Source organism: Euprymna scolopes, chromosome 26 (assembly GCF_053919585.1).
Source record: "Euprymna scolopes isolate OS-2025 chromosome 26, ASM5391958v1, whole genome shotgun sequence".
In the NCBI taxonomy this organism is placed as follows: Eukaryota; Metazoa; Mollusca; class Cephalopoda; order Sepiida; family Sepiolidae; genus Euprymna; species Euprymna scolopes.
The window spans coordinates 31,799,806-31,819,376 of record NC_136507.1 but is presented as its reverse complement, the minus strand read 5'-3'; the positions used below and the strand labels follow the sequence as shown (position 1 = coordinate 31,819,376).

At 36.2% G+C, this 19,571-nt stretch overlaps 1 protein-coding gene across 2 annotated transcripts in view; it reads left to right on the top strand.

Moving 5' to 3' along the window:
* Nucleotides 1-19,571, top strand: part of LOC145247969 (uncharacterized) — a 394,038-nt gene that overhangs the window by 49,912 nt on the left and 324,555 nt on the right. Inside the window, exon 3 of one of the 2 annotated variants that reach the window (XM_080109619.1) lies at nt 2,885-3,057. The exons of the other annotated variant lie outside the window; for it this stretch is intronic. The gene's annotated coding sequence lies outside the window, so the exon portion shown is untranslated. The remainder of the gene's footprint in view (nt 1-2,884; nt 3,058-19,571) is intronic. 2 annotated transcript variants of the gene reach the window in all.

Genomic DNA, 19,571 nt, shown 5'->3' with positions numbered 1-19,571 from the left:
TTAAAATTTCAAACAGCGTAAAAAGAAAAATTCTTGTCTAAATATATAAATTGCTTTGAATTTTTTAATAGAAATTATTTTGGGGGGGTAAATTTTTACGACGTGCCCCAGCGTATTATAAACACCCCAACCTCCCCATGTTAAGAACGGCTTTTGGAATACCCCCCCCCCCAACCTTAAAAGCCATCCTTAACATTGGGAGGTTGGGGCGGGGGGGTTTATTCCGAAAGCCGTTCTTAACATGGGGTTGTTGGGGGTGTTTATAATACACTGAGACACGTCGTAAAAAAGTACCATTTTTTTTGTTTTTCAACTTGAAAATACACGCTTTGTTTCCGCTTCAGAATTTCTAACATGTTTGAATTAGATCAGATTATCGAATACTTATGTTCGTTTTTTTTTTTTGTAACAAAATAATTTTCACTAAGATTTAAATAAAAATAATGAGTTCATAATATTTCGTGACCATTATTTGGTAAATACTGAAAATTTCATTAAAATTTGTTAATTTCCTGATTTTTGGTGAATGTTTAAGTTAAAGGGAGGTATCAAAGTGTTTATACATTTTGAGTTTTGGCCATTCATTTTGCACATACCTATTATTTAGTTATCTCCCTTCACACATGCTTTTTAGTGCCTATCGAAAAGGGAGATAACTGAATTACATTTTGGGGGATCACCATTCATTTTGCACGTACCTAATCATTGCTGTCGATTGTATGGTTATAATCTTTTCTTTGATTTCAAGAGGATACTATTTGGAATTGTGTCTAGAAGTTGAGTAGCGGGATGTCTCTTCACATTACATTTAAACTTCTGCAGGTTAGTACAGTCAGGGAAGCAGGAAACAGAAAAGGATTTCCAAAGTCTAGCAATCCGAGGGAAGAAACTATTAGAGTAGAAAACTTTCTAGCATCTAGAGGCCTCAACTATGAAGAGGTTGGATTTTGCTGTTTGTTGGGTTAGTCGGGAGTTTGCATGTTAAAGGAGCACAAGTGTGATGAGTTCATTAGAGCATCTTAAATCAAATTACTTGCAAAATAGGTGTTGTGTATTTTACTCTTGTTATTATCTAACCATGGTGTTATCTAACTTCTTATTTAACGGACTATTGTCCTCATATCCCTCATTGTCTATTTACTTAATGGGCCGTGACTTGTCTAATGGTACTGGATGTGTGTGTGTGTATTACATATAAGTACATTTATGATGACATACCTGTTGCTACGTGGCCTTCTGACTGTTGGCTGCTGCCTTGGGGATTCGCCAACGTCTTGGGAAACTGGATTCTGCTATAACAAGCTGCATGCAAGATAAATACAAGACGATGCATGTTTGAACACATTGGTTTATTTCACTTCCAGGCATCTCATCATCTGCAGCATGGAGTGAAATCAATGATTTCTCTGCATCTATTTGGAGATTGTCACCCTCTTATGGGGAGACCTGTTTAACCCATCTTGCTTATTCAGCGTCTCAAATCCAACCCACTAAACTTAACTCGTCTTATTCAAACTGGAACACCTGACATGTCACGTTCGATCCCCATTTTTGATATTTCCGGTGCAAAATGATCGGTCAACCAAGTTTGATACATGTCACATTACTTTTCGACCCTATCTGCACCTGCATGTTTGCTCACCTTATTGTTTCCCATGATTCAATCTTTACTCCGCTATATTTTACTTTTTATTTTTATATTTTTAAAATATGTCTTACTATGTATATATCTTGGTATAAGGCTTTGTTTTCATTTGCATCCCTGGAGATAGAAACTATGAAGAAGAGAATGTGTTATAAAATGTTATAAAATGTGTGTTATCTAACCATGTGTTATCTAACCATGTGTTATCTAACCATGTGTTATCTAACCGGGTGTTATCTAACCATGTGTTATTTAACCATGTGTTATCTAACCATGTGTAATCTAACCATGTGTTATCTAACCATGTGTTATCTAACCATGTGTTATTTAACCATGTGTTATCTAACCATGTGTTATCTAACCATGTGTTATCTAACCGGGTGTTATCTAACCATGTGTTATTTAACCATGTGTTATCTAACCATGTGTTATCTAACCATGTGTTATCTAACCATGTGTTATTTAACCATGTGTTATCTAACCATGTGTTATTTAACCATGTGTTATCTAACCATGTGTTATTTAACCATGTGTTATTTAACCGGGTGTTATCTAACCATGTGTTATTTAACCGGGTGTTATTTAACCATGTGTTATCTAACCATGTGTTATTTAACCATGTGTTATTTAACCATGTGTTATTTAACCATGTGTTATCTAACCATGTGTTATTTAACCATGTGTTATCTAACCATGTGTTATCTAACCATGTGTTATCTAACCATGTGTTATTTAACCATGTGTTATCTAACCATGTGTTATCTAACCATGTGTTATTTAACCATGTGTTATCTAACCATGTGTTATCTAACCATGTGTTATCTAACCATGTGTTATTTAACCATGTGTTATCTAACCATGTGTTATTTAACCATGTGTTATTTAACCATGTGTTATCTAACCATGTGTTATTTAACCATGTGTTATTTAACCGGGTGTTATCTAACCATGTGTTATTTAACCGGGTGTTATTTAACCATGTGTTATCTAACCATGTGTTATCTAACCATGTGTTATTTAACCATGTGTTATCTAACCATGTGTTATTTAACCGGGTGTTATCTAACCATGTGTTATTTAACCGGGTGTTATTTAACCATGTGTTATCTAACCATGTGTTATTTAACCATGTGTTATCTAACCATGTGTTATCTAACCATGTGTTATTTAACCGGGTGTTTCTAACTGCTTATAATTGACTATTGTCCTTATATCCCTTAATATCTATTTACTTAACAGCCCGTGACTCATCTAATGTTATAGGGGCATGCATGTCAGAACATATAATACACGTAACATGATGACATACCTGTTTCTGCTGCTGGTCGCTTCTGAGAGATTCGCAAACTGTCCTTGGGGGAGCTGGAACCTGTTTAAACCTTCAAGACAGGGACCCAAGGAAACGCTTCAAGGTAGGGACCCAAGACGATGTGTGTTTTTATATATATTTTTTATTCACTCCTCAGGCATCGCGTCACAGCAGAACTAGAGTGAATCTTGGCTTGTCGTTTCTCTATGTCTCCATTCTGAGACTATTCCCTCCCTCATGGGGAGACCCGTTTTAACCCATCTGTCTTTCTCGGCGTCTCGGATCCAACTCATTAAACTTAACTCTGCTTATTTTTACCAGAACGCCTGACACGTAACAGCCGATCCCCATTTGGATGCTTCCGGTGCAAACTGATCGGTCAACAAAGTTTGATACATGTCACAACATGACCCTTTGACCCTTTCTGCAACTGCATGCTCGCTCAACTTATCACTCCCATGATTCAGTCTCTGTTATTTACTCTGCTAGACAGATAGATAGATAGATAGATAGATAGATAGATAGATAGAAAACAAAATAAATGCTTTCTACCCAGCATTTACCTAAAATAGGCACAGGGATGCAGCATTGTTGCATTAGGACAAAGGTTGGATCTTGGCTGATATTGCAGAACCTATTTGATTTGAGACCCTTTTGTGGGCCCTGTCAAAGTCCTTAAACCAGTGATAGATGCACCAGCCCAAATGTGGCACCAACACTCCATACTCAATCTAAGGTTTTCAAATCAATGTCTCAGTGTCATAGGCACGGTAATAATCATATTTCTTTCCAAGACTCGAGCCGTATTATACTAATTTCCTTCATATTCCATATTTCTTACAGTTCTCTGGTAACTTCTAAGTGTTTGCTTCCTTTTCTCTGCCTCCTCCTCCTTGATGTACACCCTGCGAACTGCTACAATGGCAAAATCTACGATTCTTTCTTTTTTTTAAAGTTATTTTTATTAAACTAAAACCTTTTTTTTTTCATTTAGAAGGAAGTGATAATAAAATGTATTTGTCAATAGTTTAAAACATTAAGTATGAAGCTACACTGAGCAATAAATTCTTTGTAGACCATTGTTTAAGCATGATAAGATCTCTGATGGTTAATAATTGTAATAAATTTGGATTTATGACCCTCCTTTGAGACTCAGACTGGAACTTGTCTGTGGTATCTAAAATATTTATTAGTCACTTTTCCTCCAGTATCCAAAGAGAAAGGTGACATTTTACTACTTGAATTTTTTACTAGCACACAGAATAATTGAGGTAATTTTTTTTTTGGGGGGGGGGCAGTTCAGATAAAGATGAATTGTTGTACTGAGCTAACAATTGAAACAAGTACTAATTTATTCCATGATAAATAAGTTGGATTAATTTCAGTGGATCATTTGGATGCAATGGATGTAAAGCTTATTGCCTATAGGACAGGATTTGATAAGGATAAAAAACAGACTATCTGTGATCATCACAATCAGACCTTGTTAACTAAGTATGAGTGGCTTGAAAAGAGTTGTTGCAATCCATTTAAAAATCATAAGAAGCAAATTAAAGGCAATTTGAAAGCAATTTCTTTGAAGTTGGCAGATAAAGCAAAGGCTAAGTTGTTACTTATTCCAGGCAAGAAACTCTGCCCTAATTGCCGAATACGAATCAGCAAACTTCTTGATGATCAAAAACAAAGGCGTGTATCCAAGAGCTTGATGCAACGGAAACAGAGAAGACAAATATCAGTGAATGTTTCTCTGCTATTGGAATTTCTTTAATGAAAACAAAAGGACTTCATGACTCTGGAAAGGTTTATTTAGTAAAAGAAAACTTTGTTCTGCAATACAAAGTATTAAGACCAAAGTCAGTAGGTCATTAAACATTGACTCTGAGCTGTTATGTAATGAAAAAATTAAAAAATGAGATTTTAGATAAAGCTAAGTGCTTCGATAAAATGATAGAGGTTCTTGCAGCAAAAGTGAAGATTGTGGAATCCACTAAAATGAAAATACAGATCTTGATACTTGCCCCTACCGATTGGTCACACAAAAAAATCATGCATGTATTTGGTGTTTCAGAACACATTGTACACAAGGCTCGCAAATTGTGTTTGGAAAGTGGTATTTTAGCTGTGCATGAACAAAAAAAGAGAGACAAGTCTTTTCCTGTTGATATTGTACATTTAATGCAAGCATTTTATCAAGCTGATGAGTACACTCGATTGATGCCAGGCAGGAAAGGCTTTTTTAGTATTAAACATAATTTACATTAACAGAAGAGACTCATATTGTGCAACCTAAATGAGCTATTCAGAACATTCAAGGAACAAAACCCGACAGTATCTTTAGGGTTTTCAAAATTATGTAGTCTTAGACCAAAATGGTGTGTCCTTGTTGGTAGCGCAAGTACACATGCACTATCCACCAAAACAGCGAACTATTAGTGGAACCACTAAATGTACTGTGAAATATAGTCTGCAATACAAGTAATAGACAGTGTATGATTCATAGGTGCCTAAATTGTCCTAAATCATCACAGAAGCTGGAAAAATTTCTTTACGACATCCTTGAAGAATGTATTGGTAATGAAAACTCTATTGAGTTCTCCCAATGGACAACAAGTGGCAGATCAACTTTAATAACTCATAAGGAATCCTGTCAAGCTTATGTGGATTTAGTTATTTTGCAATTAAATAAATTAGCACCTCATTCTTACTTGACTAAATCACAATCCAGATATTTAAAGCAAAAAAAAAAAAAAAAAAGATATCAGTGATAGCGAAGTTTTATTTCTTGGGGATTTTGCTGAAAATCACAAATTTGTTCAAGATGAGATCTAGAGTTTTCATTGGAGTACCTTTCAATGTACTTTACACTCAGTGGTACTCTATTTTAAGCTTGAAAACACAATGCAAAGTCAATGTTTTTGTATTACATCGAGTGACAATTCCCATGATGTGGCATTTGTTTATATGGTACAGAAAAACAGTATCGAGGTGATCAAGGCTAATTTGCCAAATGTGAAAAGTATTGAATATTTTACAGATGGTTGTGGTGGAATCAGCAAAAAGATTTTGGACGATGCAAAATGCAACTTCTTTGCAACTAGTCATGGTAAACAATGGCATAAGTGGGACAGTGAAAAGGATAATAGCAAAAGAAAGTCTATGAAGACCAACTTCCAAACAAATCCTTTCAACAGAAACTATGTTTGAATAATACAAATCTGCAATTGAAGGAATCAAATTCATTTTGATTAAAAAGGAAGTTGAGGAAGCAAGGAGAAGTCTCACTATTAGATTTGAAAATGCATTCACAGTTCCAGGGACAAGAAGTTTTCATCAATTTATTCCACTCGACAGATAAAATAGCCATGAAACAATGTAGTGAAGATGAAAACTATGAATTGATATACGACTTCCGTATTGTGGCTGTTGTTTCAGAATATGTTTGTTGCAGGTATGATAGTAACGTTTGGTTTGGCATGGTCCTAGAAATTAATATGGAAAATAAGGACTTGCATCCAGCTCTTCCATCACATTCATTTTATTGGAAAGAGGATTTTAAGGATATAGCAAATATTCTGTGCACTATTGATGTCCCTACAACACTAAATGGTAGAGTTTATCATTTGTCCAAAGTGGATAAATTATCTGTGCAAAAACTGTACACAAAACAATTTAATCTATGTACCCAACAAAATTTGGTGCACAACATAGTTTAAACTTTGTATATTAATATCACTTTCTTCTAAATGAAAACAAATTTTTTAGATCAATGGAAATAACTTTTTGAAAAAATTGTAAAATATATAAATGATTTTTAAAGTGATGAAATTGAAAGCATTTCTACCGGATAAAAAAATATATAAATGTTTAGTGCCAATTACAAATATTCTAGGTATTAAAAATTTACACGCATTTAAAACAAAAAAAAAAATCAAATGTTTTTTGATTCGTGAAAATAATGAAATTCATTTTTTTTTTTTTTAAATTCAATCAGAAATAATTTCTTTTAATTAAATGTTTAATGCAATCTACAAAAACTCTATAAAGTGTTGATCCTAATACATAAGTCAATGTTTATCACTTGTTAAAGACAATCTATCCGCACCATACAAAATGCAATATCTGCAAAATATATGTAAATTATTTTCTTTTTAAATTAACAAAGACTATCTTATTGAATAGTTTAAGAAATTACTTAGCACAATATGAACATTTGAGGAGTTTGGGAGCATCAGGATGATTGTCTTTATCAATCTTTCACTGAATTACCGCACATACAAAGGAAAAAAAATAAGAGAAAAATCCAGGTTGTCCTCGACGGGCGTACATCTAAACAATATGGTATGAATGCGGGAGTACCTCAGGGGTCTATCCTTGAACCTTTATTATTCCTGATATTCATAAATGACCTCCCTAATAAAATTATTTCGGAGAGGGTGCACCTGTTACTTGTCTCTCACTCCTGGAGGAAAGGGTTCAAAAGAGAGTCGCCAACCTGATAGGTCCTGAACTGTCATGTAGGCTTCAGCCTCTGTCCCATCGACGAAATGTTATATCCCTCTGCTTGTTCTACAAGTACTTTAATGGTGAATGCTTTGACGAACTATAAGCACTTGTACCTCCTAAACGTGAATATCCCCGACAAACCCGACAAGCAGCCAAATCCCACCTCTTCACACTAGAGATCCCTAGGTGTAAGAAGGCGTTCTACTCTAATAGTTTCTTCCCCAGAACTGCTAGACTTTGGAACTCCCTTCCGGGATTCTGCTTCCCCAACTGTACTGACATACAGAAGTTCAAGTGTAATGTGAACAGACATCTTTCTACTCATCTCCCTTCATAATACCCCTGCAACTTATGACCACTTCAAAGTGGCACTGTACCTTGTTTGGGGTGAAAATTGAATTAAAAAAAAAATATCTTCTAAAGTAGGCTAGAAACCCTCAGAACTTTTTTAACAACATAAGCAGTCATAGCAGATGCTATAAAAACATATGAAAATTGAAGAGGACATATTTTCTCTAGACTGATCGTAAGCTACATAGGTAAACAATTGATGATTTGGAGTATATGCTTTTGTGTGAGCAAACTTTTATTTTCTACCAGGTATGGGGTTAAAATAATTAAATATTCGGATTCTAAAGTCCCTAAATGCCCTTCCTACCAAATTTCAGAAATATTGAATATGTGATAGTATTTTTTTTTTTTAATTTTATAAAACACTGAAATTCCGTGACGTTTTGCAGCATAAATTTAGAAGCAAAATATGCAAATTTTACACCTCCCATAAAATCCGAACGGTAAGGTGTAGGACCAAATAATTTGGCACATTTTCCTAACTCATGAAAGGGGAATATTTGTGCCAAATTTCAAGTAATACGGTGACGGTGGGTGTAATGGCCTGGTGAATTGACATGGAATGATCCAGACACAATTTTAATGAATCATCATTATGCCAGATCAAACCTACTCATTCCTGTGTCTCGATACATCTTCTATCATTATATGTGATCAGTTTTCTATAATAGTCAACCATATAGGAGCCTATTCGTGACCAGACACACACACAGACGTTCAGCTTTATATTTTATATATATATATATATATATATCTCTATCTATCTCTCTCTCTCTCTCTCTCTCTCTCTCTCTCTATATATATATATATATATATATATATATATATATATATATATATATATATATAAGTAGGTTGTAGTTTGCTTGAAGCATTGTTGAAGAAAATTATAAGGTAAAATTAAAAGCCAATAACAATGCGAGATTTTTTTTTTTTATATAGAGTAAAATTAAATGCAAACAAAAGAAATAAATTTCTTTTTTTTTGTTGTTTGTTTTTTCTTTTTGACACAAATTTTAACTCTAAACAACAGTAATTTTTTTTTTCTGTTGTATTCAATGGTGTTATAAATCTCAATATATTTCAGACTTATTAGTCCTTTTTCAAGAGAAGACAGCGGAAGAGTGTTCAAAATTGGAAAAATTGGAAAAGTAGCCGCAGATGTTAATGTAGACATTGGTTACCTCCCTTGCTTCAGTTACATGGTTACCTCCCTTGCTTGTGGTGATATAAATAGGAGTCGGCCATCTTGGTTTAGTCAGTTCGTTCGTACAGTTTAGACAGACTACAAGTGTCTTAACAAATGGTAGCAGAGATATCCCTCTGTGTGCGACAAAACGAAAAAAAAAAAAAAAAAAAAAAAAAATTTTTTTTTGTACAGCTTGTCTGTAGCACTAGACAGATCGGATATCGGATATGGCAACTTCGAACAAACAACCTCCATTGTTGGAGGGGGAGGATGTTTACGAGAACTGGAAACAAGACGTTGAAATGTGGTCGTTGTTCACGGATCTTTCTGAGGAAAAAAAAAGGGCCAGCAGTGTTTTTGACGCTACCACCGAATATTAGAGAATGTGTTCGTGAATTGCCAACAAGTGACATCGGCGGACGAGATGGCTTGAAGATCTTAATAAAGAAACTGGATGACATATATTTAAAGGATGAACACACGCGCGCTTACATGACTTTTAAGGAATTTTACACTTATAAAAGATCGTCAGGTACCAGTATAAATGACTTTCTTGTTCGTTATGAGTTTTTGTACCAAAGATTAAAAAAATTCCACATTATTCTACCGGAAGGAGTGCAAGCTTTTCTTGTTTTGAACGCGGTTAACATATCGGAAGAGAACGAAAAATTAGCGCGGACAACGTGTTCTGTTTTGACGTATCAAAACATGAAGGAATCGATAAAGAAAGTATTTGGTGACATTTATCGTGATGAAAATGTACCGGCAGTGAAATCAGAGCCCAAAATCGTCAACTATAATTATTCTAAACCGGGTAACAACAAAAGGCGTTTTCGTCGAGGACAATCTAATCCATGTGACCGAAGTGGAAACGTGTTGTTGTGTTACAAATGTCAGTCTCCGAACCATCTAATTAGAGAGTGTCCTAGAAATACGCCCAGGTTTACGGAAGCGACAGAACAAATACACATTACGTTGTTCATTCAAGAAAATATTTATTTGAACAGTACAAATGAAAAAATCTCAAATCTTGTAAAGGAAACATTTGGAATGGCAGTCTTGGATTCTGCTTGTACTCGCACACTGGCTGGCGAAGTGTGGCTTGATGTTTATTTAGATACTTTAAATGAAAGTGACCTGCAACTAGTGAAGTATACGAACTCAGACCGGAGTTTTTGTTTTGGTGATGGAGTGGCTGTCACAGCAATTAAAGTTGCTAAATTTCCGGTTACACTCGGAGGTATAAGAGTTTATATCGAAGCAGATATTGTGAAAAACGACTTGCCTCTTCTATTAAGTCACAAATCAATGAAGACAGCAGGAATAGTGCTAGATTTCCGGAAAGATATGTGCTGGATTTTTGATAAATGTATTGAACTAAAGACCACAACTTCAGGGCACTATTGTCTCCCCTTAACAAATAAGTTGTTGGATCATAGTGGTACTAAGAACATTGTATTACATGTTCAGAATTTTGGTCAGTGTTCTTTCACAGAAAAAAAAAAAAAAAGCAGAAAAACTTCATCGACAGTTTGCTCATACATCGAAGGAAAAACTTGTTTCCTTGGTTAAAAAAAGTGGCAAATTCAATGACAAGGAATTTATAAAGGCGATTGAGGAGGTTTGTGAAAACTGTCAAATTTGCCTTAGATTTAAAAAAGCTCCACTGCGACCGGTTGTGGGATTGCCTCTTGGCAATAGATTTAATCACACAGTTTGCATGGATTTGAAAGAGTTCATCCACAATGAGGTGTGGATACTACATCTCATTGATGCCGCTACCAGGTATTCAGCGGCAACATTGATCAAAACAAAGAAGAAGGAGGAGATCATCAAAAACATCTTTATGATGTGGATTACCTATTTCGGATCTCCTGTTCGTTTTCTGAGTGATAATGGGGGTGAATTCAACAACGAACACTATAGACAGATGAATGAAAAACTCAACATAGAGACCTGTACTACTGCCGCAGAAAGTCCATTCAGCAACGGTACTGTAGAACGTCATAATTTGATAGTTGCTGAGGCAATGAAAAAAACAATTGACGATGAGAAGTGTGAACCTGAAATTGCCTTGGCATGGGCTATTTGTGCAAAAAATGCCCTCCTCAATTACTCTGGACACAGTCCAAATGAACTTGTATTCGGTTTCAATGTAAATACACCCTCAATTCTGACAGACCAGTTACCTGCTATGGAGTCCTCTACTACAAGTGACATGGTGAGAAAAAATTTAAATGCTCTCCATAGTGCAAGGAGAAACTTTTTGGAAGCTGAGTCCAGTGAGAGAATTAGGAGAGCTCTCAGGTCTAATGTCAGAACTTATGCTGATGAAGATTATGCTACCGGAGACCAAATCTATTATCGGAGGCAGAGTTTTAAAGGATGGCGTGGTCCAGCAAAAGTGTTAGGCAGAGAAGGCCAGTTTGTCTTAATCAGACATGGCGGAGCATTTTATAGGATGCATCCGTGCCAATTGATGAAAGTGAATAAAAACAACGAAAAAAGAACAAAAAAAGCTGAAATGCTGGGAAACACTACAGAAGGGAAGAATGAATACCTTACAGTTGAGGAGGAGTTGCAGAATCAAGTGGTAGAAAGTGAAGATATAGACAGAGAAGAAGTTGTTGATAGTTCTACCAGTTTAAGAGATAAGACTGAAAAACCTGGCCGAAATAAGACCATAACTTATAAAATAAATGGAAGTGGGGAGTGGAAGAAAGGAAAGGTTATGTCAGTACAGCCTAAATCAACTGGCAAATATAGTCATTGGAGCAATATAGAACCTGAGGATGAAAACGAGGATCAAGTTTGTATCAACTGGAATCATATTGATCATTGGAGAGAAGTGCCCCAATATACTGAACAGGAAAATGTAGTCCTGCTCACCGCTGAACAAGAGCAGTCGAAAGCTGTAATGGATGCCAAGCATAAAGAAATAAAAAACATGAACACCTATGAAGTATTTGAATGTGTGCCATACACAGGTCAAAAAACAATATCCACAAGATGGGTGATTACTGAAAAATTCAAGGATAATCAGAAAACAATGAAAGCTCGCCTTGTAGCACGAGGCTATGAAGAAAATAGTAATCTGAAAACGGACTCCCCAACATGTAACCGTGAAGCTATGCGAATGGTCATGCTAACCGCATCAATAAAGAATTGGATGCTGCAGACCATAGATTTTACCTCAGCCTTTTTGCAAGGTGGTATTTTAGAGAGAGATGTGTACCTGAGGCCACCATCTGATGTTTGTCCTAAATCTCAAGTGTGGAAATTAAAAAGATGCATCTATGGATTGAATGATGCTCCACGGGCATGGTACAAGAGAGTTACTCAGGCTTTGATTGAATTAAAAGGAGTAGCAAGTGCTTATGATAATGCATTGTTTTTGTGGCATGATATTAAAGGAAATTTGACTGGAATTCTTGCTATGCACGTGGATGATTTTGTTTTCTGTGGAAACACAGAGTTTGAAAGGGATGTGATTGCAACATTGAAAGAAAAATTTAAGGTGGGATCTCATGAAAGTGGAACATTCAAATATGTTGGACTGAATGTTAATCAACAGGAAAATGGGATCACTGTAGAACAAGATCTATATGTATCTTCCATATCTCCAATAGAAATAAGCAAAGGGAGGATACTGAGGAAAAATGATGAACTGAATGAAGAAGAAAAGCATGAGTTGAAGAGACTTGCAGGTCAGATGATGTGGGTTTCAACTCAAACACGCCCTGATATAGCTTTTGATGTGTGTAAAATGAGCAACACTGGAAAGCATCCCAAAGTAAAAGCCTTATTTGAGGCGAATAAAGCCTTATCAAAATTGAAATCCAAGAAGGGTTCTATAACATTTCCAAAATTGGGAAAGCCCTCAGATTTACACATTTTGTGTTATACTGATGCCTCTTATGCCAGTCTGGAAGATGGATCTTCACAGGGTGGTTTTGTTGTCTTTATTGGAGGAAGTACTGACAAAATGGCCCCCATGTGTTGGGCGTCAAAGAAATTGGACAGAGTGACAAAAAGCCCATTGGCCTCAGAGACTCTTGCTCTGAATGAGGGAGCTGATGCTGGTGTTTTGACTGCGGTTATGATACAAGAGGTATTTTAGTTATCTAAATTGCCAGACGTTCTCTGCAAGACAGATAATGCATCACTTGTGGAGACATTGAATTCCAACAATCTGGTAAGCGATCGACGATTGAGAATAGATGTAGCAAGGCTGAAGGAAATGAAGAGTAGAGGAGAGATACAGATAGAATGGATCAAGGGTTGTGATCAGGTCTCTGATTGTTTGACCAAGGCAGGAGCTTCGTCTGAGCTTCTAAGGGACTTGTTAAATCAGAAATAAATTATTCACTTGAGGTCAGCAGCAATGTTAATGTAGACATTGGTTACCTCCCTTGCTTCAGTTACATGGTTACCTCCCTTGCTTGTGGTGATATAAATAGGAGTCGGCCATCTTGGTTTAGTCAGCTCGTTCGTACAGTTTAGACAGACTACAAGTGTCTTAACAGCAGAGAGTTTGCCACGTGATACCGCGAAATATAGAACAAAAAATGACGTTAGGAGAACGTTAAAATAAATCAGTTGATGTTTGAAATACTTGTTGCGTTTGTGAATCAAGGGAGATGACTATTCAAGCAAGGTTTTTTTTTTTTATATTAATTATTGTTTTTCTTATGTTTTAAACTTATATTATAAAAGCGGAGCTCAATTCCAGTCTATTGTTTAGTGTGGGAGTATTTTTTGAAATAATTAAAGATTCGAGGATACGAAGTTGACCTACGTTTCTTGAAGAAGCAAGGATGTTGATGTGAAAATCTGGTTCTGAATTAATGCAAGTGCGAATATGTTTATAGAACGACGAAGCAGTAGTGTTTAAGTGCTCTTTAATGCGGTGATGAAGCAATCTGGTAGTGCTTCCGATGTAAGATGCACTGCATTTAGCGCATTGTAGGTCGTAAACAACGTGGTTCTTAAAGCATAAACCTGTGTGTGATATTGGGCAATTAGAGAGTGAACAAGGGGAAGGTGTATGCGATGGATGTTTTCGGTTGAGCTGTTGTCTTAAAGTAGATCCAGTGTGGATGAGTTGAATGTTGAGTCCCTCGCTGCGGATGGCTTTTCGGATTGAAGATGAGATTTTGTCACTGAGGAAGGGTAGTTTTAGAAAACAATTGTTAGAGAAGGGTCGGGTGTTGCGTTTTTTCTTTTTAAGTGAGGATAGGATCGTATTAGGGTAGCCGTTTAGTGAGAGGGTCTGTAGGAAATTGTTAGTGTGTGTATGTTTGTCGGAGATTTTAGTGCATTTGTCTTGTATGCGTGAGATTTCGGCATGTGCGTAGTTTAGTTTGTCCTTGAGAGGTAGTGCAGATTTGAAATGTACGAAGAGGCGTTTGCTGGCGGGTTTTCTGTAGAATTCAGTGCATATGGCACCATTTTTTTTTATTTGTATTTTAAAATCAAGTAGAGAAAGAGATTCATAAGAGTCTGGGTGTTCTATAGTAAATTTTAAGTTTGGGTCGGCGTTATTGAATTTGTGGAAAATGTTAATAGCTTCTTCGCGGGAGTATGTGATAATTAAAATGTCATCGATATATCTAGTAAAAAGGAGATATGAGTAGCAGGTACTAAGGGTGTGTCTTTCCAGTTTGTCCATATAAGCAATGGCAAGAATACCGGATAGACTGGAGCCCATGGGTAGTCCAGATACTTGTTTGAACGTGTTTTGTAGGAAAGTAAAGTAAGTGTTGTCTACTATAATACGGAGGAGTTGTAAGAGATCTCCTGGAGTAATTCCGAAGCATTGTGGGTTTTTAGATGCTATAATGTCTGCCATGAGATTGATGGCTGGATGTGCAGGAATGGAGGTGCATAAAGAAACGACGTCTAGGCTAAATGGGTATCTGTATAGTTTGAGTAGATGGTGTGGTAGATCGTTGAGTCTGTTAATTACTTGGTTGGAACTACTAACATGGGCTGGGAAGGTAGAGAGTAGAGGTTTAAGCAGGCGGGATATTAACCAAGAGATTTTATAAAGGGGACCGTTAACGCTTGAAACAATGGGTCTGATCTGTGTGCTATTTTTGTGGGTTTTTGCTTATATGGACAAACTCGAAAGACACACCCTTAGTACCTGCTACTCATATCTCCTTTTTACTAGATATATCGATGACATTTTAATTATCACATACTCCCGCGAAGAAGCTATTAACATTTTCCACAAATTCAATAACGCCGACCCAAACTTAAAATTTACTATAGAACACCCAGACTCTTCTGAATCTCTTTCTCTACTTGATTTTAAAATACAAATAAAAAAAAATGGTGCCATATGCACTGAATTCTACAGAAAACCCGCCAGCAAACGCCTCTTCGTACATTTCAAATCTGCACTACCTCTCAAGGACAAACTAAACTACGCACATGCCGAAATCTCATGCATACAAGACAAATGCACTAAAATCTCCGACAAACATACACACACTAACAATTTCCTACAGACCCTCTCACTAAACGGCTACCCTAATACGATCCTATCCTCACTTAAAAAGAAAAAACGCAACACCCGACCCTTCTCTAACAATTGTTTTCTAAAACTACCCTTCCTCAGTGACAAAATCTCATCTTCAATCCGAAAAGCCATCTGCAGCGAGGGACTCAACATTCAACTCATCCACACTGGATCTACTTTAAGACAACAGCTCAACCGAAAACATCCATCGCATACACCTTCCCCTTGTTCACTCTCTAATTGCCCAATATCACACACAGGTTTATGCTTTAAGAACCACGTTGTTTACGACCTACAATGCGCTAAATGCAGTGCATCTTACATCGGAAGCACTACCAGATTGCTTCATCACCGCATTAAAGAGCACTTAAACACTACTGCTTCGTCGTTCTATAAACATATTCGCACTTGCATTAATTCAGAACCAGATTTTCACATCAACATCCTTGCTTCTTCAAGAAACGTAGGTCAACTTCGTATCCTCGAATCTTTAATTATTTCAAAAAATACTCCCACACTAAACAATAGACTGGAATTGAGCTCCGCTTTTATAATATAAGTTTAAAACATAAGAAAAACAATAATTAATATAAAAAAAAAAAACCTTGTTGGAATAGTCATCTCCCTTGATTCACAAACGCAACAAGTATTTCAAACATCAACTGATTTATTTTAACGTTCTCCTAACGTCATTTTTTGTTCTATATTTCGCGGTATCACGTGGCAAACTCTCTGCGGCTACTTTTCCAATTTTTCCAATTTTGAACACTCTTCCGCTGTCTTCTCTTGAAAAAGGACTAATAAGTCTGAAATATATTGAGATTTATAACACCATTGAATACAACAGAAAAAAAAAATTACTGTTGTTTAGAGTTAAAATTTGTGTCAAAAAGAAAAAACAAACAACAAAAAAAAAGAAATTTATTTCTTTTGTTTGCATTTAATTTTACTCTATAAAAAAAAAAAAATCTCGCATTGTTCTTGGCTTTTAATTTTACCTTATAATTTTCTTCAACAATGCTTCAAGCAAACTACAACCTACTTATATCCCTCAGTCTCAGCCAGACAGAGTTTGCACTCATGAAGAGCATCTTCAAAACTACGGAAAAACGCGCTAGAGTCAACTGCCAAATCTACTTTTTGAAAAAATGCCGTAAAAACAAAATTATTCCTAACACAATCAGGAACATAAATCTGCCAACATGTTTCCGTTTTCTACACACTTCACGACAATTTATATATGACTATTGCTTCAAAATAATCATTAAGCAACACCACCGGACTCTACATGGACATATTAATTCAGTCAAGAACCTCCGGAATTCCCTCACTTCATCTACCCCTAACGGTCATTCGCTAAACAACATCCAATCTCTGATCGACCGCGCATACCATTCCAGCTTCAACAATGAACAGAAACGTCTCATACGCAAATTTACTTGGCTTAAACAGAAAACTAATAAACCGGTCTACAACAGACACATACATAATTCACAGGATTCTTCCACTGACAAGTCCCTTAAAGATCATCTTCTCGTAACTGACCTCACTAACTCTCTTTCCACAACTGAAACGGATCTCCTTTCACTTGGCCCTAAGTTTATCACCACAATGAAACTGACGGATAAAGCTAAACTCAACATAGAAACGCAGTTCTGCAGAACTGCTTACCACCTTAAATGGCTGCACGCTTTTGCCCCGCACGATAACAAGGACACCCCCCTCAACCTCTCAGGTAATCACAACACCTCTTTTCCTGTTTTTCAGCTTGATCACCCTTTATACCCACCTCCTAATAATATTCCACTAGATCTAAAACTTTCAAGGTTAAAGCATAAAATCCTCAGAATACTTGAACGCGAACAACACCATATTACCCCCAATCTTACCAGGAACCAATACCTCACCCTTAAATCCCTTAAAGACAAAGATTTAGTTTACTTACCCTCTGATAAGGGTAGAGAATTTTGCGTTATATCACAGGAATCTTATAACAACCTTGCTATAGAGCATCTTTCCAATACCGACCTTTACACCCCAGCACATAATATCACTGCTGCTCGTATTGAGAACAACATTAACAAGACATGGTCTCAAATTTGTTTTAAAAGAAATCTCCCAAAACAACACAGACTAAATTTTATTACTAAATACAGCAAATTACCTACCTTTTATCACCTTATTAAAACCCACAAAAATAGCACACACACACAGATCAGACCCATTGTTTCAAGCGTTAACGGTCCCCTTTATAAAATCTCTTGGTTAATATCCCGCCTACTTAAACCTCTACTCTCTACCTTCCCAGCCCATGTTAGTAGTTCCAACCAAGTAATTAACAGACTCAACGATCTACCACACCATCTACTCAAACTATACAGATACCCATTTAGCCTAGACGTCGTTTCTTTATACACCTCCATTCCTGCACATCCAGCCATCAATCTCATGGTAGACATTATAGCATCTAAAAACCCACAATGCTTCGGAATTACTCACGGAGATCTCTTACAACTCCTCCGTATTATAGTAGACAACACTTACTTTACTTTCCTACAAAACACGTTCAAACAAGTATCTGGACTACCCATGGGCTCCAGTCTATCCGGTATTCTTGCCATTGCTTATATGGACAAACTGGAAAGACACACCCTTAGTACCTGCTACTCATATCTCCTTTTTACTAGATATATCGATGACATTTTAATTATCACATACTCCCGCGAAGAAGCTATTAACATTTTCCACAAATTCAATAACGCCGACCCAAACTTAAAATTTACTATAGAACACCCAGACTCTTCTGAATCTCTTTCTCTACTTGATTTTAAAATACAAATAAAAAAAAATGGTGCCATATGCACTGAATTCTACAGAAAACCCGCCAGCAAACGCCTCTTCGTACATTTCAAATCTGCACTACCTCTCAAGGACAAACTAAACTACGCACATGCCGAAATCTCACGCATACAAGACAAATGCACTAAAATCTCCGACAAACATACACACACTAACAATTTCCTACAGACCCTCTCACTAAACGGCTACCCTAATACGATCCTATCCTCACTTAAAAAGAAAAAACGCAACACCCGACCCTTCTCTAACAATTGTTTTCTAAAACTACCCTTCCTCAGTGACAAAATCTCATCTTCAATCCGAAAAGCCATCCGCAGCGAGGGACTCAACATTCAACTCATCCACACTGGATCTACTTTAAGACAACAGCTCAACCGAAAACATCCATCGCATACACCTTCCCCTTGTTCACTCTCTAATTGCCCAATATCACACACAGGTTTATGCTTTAAGAACCACGTTGTTTACGACCTACAATGCGCTAAATGCAGTGCATCTTACATCGGAAGCACTACCAGATTGCTTCATCACCGCATTAAAGAGCACTTAAACACTACTGCTTCGTCGTTCTATAAACATATTCGCACTTGCATTAATTCAGAACCAGATTTTCACATCAACATCCTTGCTTCTTCAAGAAACGTAGGTCAACTTCGTATCCTCGAATCTTTAATTATTTCAAAAAATACTCCCACACTAAACAATAGACTGGAATTGAGCTCCGCTTTTATAATATAAGTTTAAAACATAAGAAAAACAATAATTAATATAAAAAAAAAAAACCTTGCTTGAATAGTCATCTCCCTTGATTCACAAACGCAACAAGTATTTCAAACATCAACTGATTTATTTTAACGTTCTCCTAACGTCATTTTTTGTTCTATATTTCGCGGTATCACGTGGCAAACTCTCTGCGGCTACTTTTCCAATTTTTCCAATTTTGAACACTCTTCCGCTGTCTTCTCTTGAAAAAGGACTAATAAGTCTGAAATATATTGAGATTTATAACACCATTGAATACAACAGAAAAAAAAAATTACTGTTGTTTAGAGTTAAAATTTGTGTGAAAAAGAAAAAACAAACAACAAAAAAAAGAAATTTATTTCTTTTGTTTGCATTTAATTTTACTCTATAAAAAAAAAAAATCTCGCATTGTTCTTGGCTTTTAATTTTACCTTATAATATATAT